The sequence below is a fragment of the Ursus arctos genome, chromosome X, assembly GCF_023065955.2.
Source record: "Ursus arctos isolate Adak ecotype North America chromosome X, UrsArc2.0, whole genome shotgun sequence".
Classification (NCBI taxonomy): Eukaryota; Metazoa; Chordata; class Mammalia; order Carnivora; family Ursidae; genus Ursus; species Ursus arctos.
Window position 1 is genome coordinate 20,654,848 of NC_079873.1, and position 4,018 is coordinate 20,658,865.

Sequence of the window (4,018 nt, forward strand, 5' to 3'; positions counted from 1 at the left end):
ATTCAGTGCTCGCCATTAGAATTTCCTGCCGTGGCTTGTTTAATTCCTTTCTTGATGACTGAAATTTAAGCCTTGAAGCTACTATTTCCAGAATCCAGCAAGTTCGATACGTAAACGTTTTAAGTGGTAGAATATTATCGGGTTACATTTTATTTTTTCCCATCAAAACTCTGGAAACGTTACTCTGCTGTCCCTTGGCAGTCTGGTCTCTCCTATTTGTAGGTGATTTGCTGTCACTCCTGAAGGCCTAGAGGGTTCTTTTCTCACCCTTGAATTTCGTCAGGCTATGTCTTCATGTTGATTATTTTTATAATCTTTTTCCAGAGTACATTTTGTTGTACTGATTTGTAGATTTGAGACTTTGATTTTTGTGGGGTTTTTTTTACTCAACAATTTTTTATTTTTAATCCAAGTGTGCCTGTTACTTGAAATGTGAAAGATTACTTGAGCATAAAAAGAATCCCTTCAAATTAAATAATATGTTTTTACTTCTCTCCTAATGTTTAAAATGTGAACATTTTATAATTCATTCACAGCCTTTAAGTCCAGGTGACTTCTTCCTTGGGTCTCCGTTTCCTTTTAGACAAAGTCTTGTTCCAGAAGGCAGTTAGCTTTTCATCTTTCTGTCTAAATAACATCCAAGCACACATCCCACAGGCGCAAGCGTATGTGCCCATTGGTCATGAATAATCCAAATTACGTTCATCATGAATGCTGTGGCCTTTGTGCCAAAAACGACTGAGACTTTGTTTGCTGGGGAATGTTTTTCTATTAATTTGTTTACTGTGCTCTCTTTCTGTACAAGTATTATCCTTACCATCACTATGGTGCCGATTATGACTTGGATTTCCTTCGCTTTTCTTCCTTCAGTGCTTTATTCATTTGCCTTTTCTTCTGGACCTTTCTTTAGTTTCTTAGGCCTCTTCTCCACATTGTTGACTCTTTCTCAGCAGAATGGATTTTTACTTCTCACTGTTTTTATTTTAAACTAGGTTTATTATCGTGTCTTCAGTTCTTTTCCTTTGTTTTGCCAAATCACTTTTCATCTGCCGTTTTATTTATACTTTGAGCTATTTCTTCTGATAGACCATATTCTTTTACTTTCTTTGGATTATAAAGATACTTGTGTAAACTTGCCTTTGATTTCTTGGCGGTAATGCATCTGAAGTACATCTTTCACTTGGGTTGCTTGCTGTGTGAATTTCCTGCGTGTTGTCACACTATCTATGCAGAAAGGCCCATTCGACCTTCGTACTTCTTTCTCATCTGTCTGTGGGATATGATTGCCAGAATTTAGCAAAAAAAAATACAAGACTCCCGGTTAAACTTGAATTTTAAATAGGTAACAGATACATTTTTAATATTACAAATATGTGCCATGCAATATTTGGGACATACTTAAACTAGAATATTAGAGTAATTCTGAAGGGTCCTATGTGCTTATGTCTCTGGCTTTGGAAGCCCAGCTCTCCTTAGAGAGCTCAGAAACAATATGAGAGATCAGCATGCATTGAAATGGAGCCTCTGAGCTCACAAGTCTTTTATTCAGTATTTATTCATCTTGGTTTATAAGAATTTGCTGCAGAAGCAATTGGTGTTTTTCCTTTACTTCTGGCCTCCCTTGTTTTGATTGAGTCTTTGGGGCAAAAATAGTAAATAAAGTGGAGTTGTACAATCACTTCATCAGACCTACCTCCCCTAGCATATTGACACTTGGACCTGGACCCCCAGTTCCCTCACAGCGCACCCATATCCAGTCTTTGTTGATTCAAGTAGAGGAGTCTCGTCTCAGTCTCTCAAGATCCCATAACTTCTTGGATGTTTTCACGTTGCTCCCGAGCAGGACAAGTGAGGAATCCTTCTGTGGAAGTCCACAATTCAATGAATTCTCAAAGATACTGTTAGCAAAAACCCCAACCCACAGTTTGTAATTTCCTAGGTTCATTTCCTAGGTAGGTGGTATGTTAGAATTTTCTGTTTTGGGTTTTTGTTTTTTGTTTTGTTTTGAGGATTTATTTATTTTTGAGAGAAAGAGTACAACGGGGGGAGGGGCACAGGGAGAGTGAAACAATCCCAAGCCAACTCCCGACTGTGGGGCTCAATCTCTCGACCCTTAGATCATGACCTGGGCCCAAACCAAGAGTCCGATGCTTCACTGACTGAGCCACCCAAGTGCCCCCATTTTGGGGTTTTCAAAGAGAGGAAGAAAAAACGTGCTGTTACTATACCATCTTCTGTTAGAAGTTTTTGGAATGAGTTCTTAAGGTGGGTTTTGCTATCCCCAGTCATCATCACCACGTATTTATTGAGCATTTACGATATCACAATCCCTAAATAAATCATTTGTGTGGCTTTATACAAAACCGCCTGATTATTCCCATCAATTTATAGGTAAGGAAACAGCTGGGAGAGTTTAGGTGACTTGTCTAAGATGACACAGCCACTGAATGACACAGACACAGGATTTGAATCTGGTTCTAGAATTAGCTCATAACTACAATGGCCCTCAACCTCCAACTCAGATCAGGGCCTCTACCAAAGAGGAAAATTCTTAGGTTCCAAAATCATCAGGGTTGGGGCACTCACTTGCTTAAAATATAGAAGAATGGAGATAAGGCCATAGACTCAGGTAAGCTGGTGGTTATACGTTTGGTCAAGTGGTTGGTGGAAACCTGTTCCGGATGGGGCATTGGGGAGCCAGGAGAACCACTGTATTTGACCGCCTTATATCTCTGTCCTGTCCTTCACTCAAAGACACTGGCCTCTAGGGATCTCTGAAACTCTCTCCTCATACATTTTCTGTGTTATCTTTGATCAAAAGAATTATCCCGAGCTGTGCAGAACCTGAAGCTCCGGGCTTGTGGGGATCCAGCTGTGGAATCCTGAAAGGATGGGAAGTTCATTCTGAAAATTCAGTATTTATGTAGCAACCTTGTGGAACTGACGCAAACATTGTATGAACTATGTCTTACTACTCTGAAATAGTAATGAGTATTAGAGATCTCTGCATAACACCTAGGACATGCTGGAATAAAGACAAATTAGGAAAAAATCAGATTGTGACCTACTTTGTGTGTACTTCACCGGGAAAAGGTCAAAAACTCTATCCTGTGCCAATTTTGCACTCATCCTTTCTGCAAACCCTTTCAAAAGAGATTAGGTTCTTATTACTTTATTACTGCAATAAAATGTGCAGCGAGAATTCTGGAATGAAAGAGCTGCCGCTACAGAAGCTTTAATAGAAGGAGCCGTAACTTAAGTGTAGGCTTGAAAAATTGCCATAAAGGCTATCTTTTTTTTTATAGAAAATACCTTCTAATTTCTCACAGCCAAATACACACCACCAGATATGAAAAGTCTTGGATACTGACTTCTTTCTGGAGTGACACACACAATAGTTTTGCTTAAAAGCCGCTCTATAATTTTTACAAGATAAAGTAGGGCATCAGTAATTGGATTAATGGTCCTTTAGTATAACTAGTAGCTAATCAGTGAATACTAAGTGATTCTGCAGGGAGCATTTTTTTTGAGTTTCGCATTTGGGCATCAAAACCTTTTTATGCTATTCTTCTTTTCTCTTTTTGCTTCTCTACTATGTCCCATTTTGTTCATTTTAGAATAGACTCGCCCATCCCTAGGAGCTGATGTGATGGAAGAGGTTCATGCATTTTTTTGGTCACTTCTTTTCCCAGGTCCTAAACTGTTCTTATAATTCAACGCAGTGCAGCTGCAGGCACTAGATTGACTTCAGGGAGAGAAGGCCACAGTCGGGGTCACCGTTCTGAATTTTCATAGTAGACCAGAGGTATTTTTGTGATGTGATCTACTGACACTTGCCAACAGGCATTGCCTTTGTAGGCTAGAGAAACTTACACATTTGTATATGCCCGAGTTGTTTTCAAAAGCTCGAAATAAACAACGGAAGGGATTTTGTGTGAGTCTGACATTGTCTTAGCGCATCTGAAAGGAACTATACAGAAGCCAATATTACATTTTAATGTAATACCTCACATAGTGG

At 39.2% G+C, this 4,018-nt stretch overlaps 1 pseudogene; it reads right to left on the reverse strand.

The window, feature by feature from the left end:
• Nucleotides 1–539: 539 nt before the first annotated feature.
• Nucleotides 540–709, reverse strand: LOC123000140 (NADH dehydrogenase [ubiquinone] 1 beta subcomplex subunit 1-like; annotated as a pseudogene).
• Between the last annotated feature and the right edge of the window lie 3,309 nt (nt 710–4,018).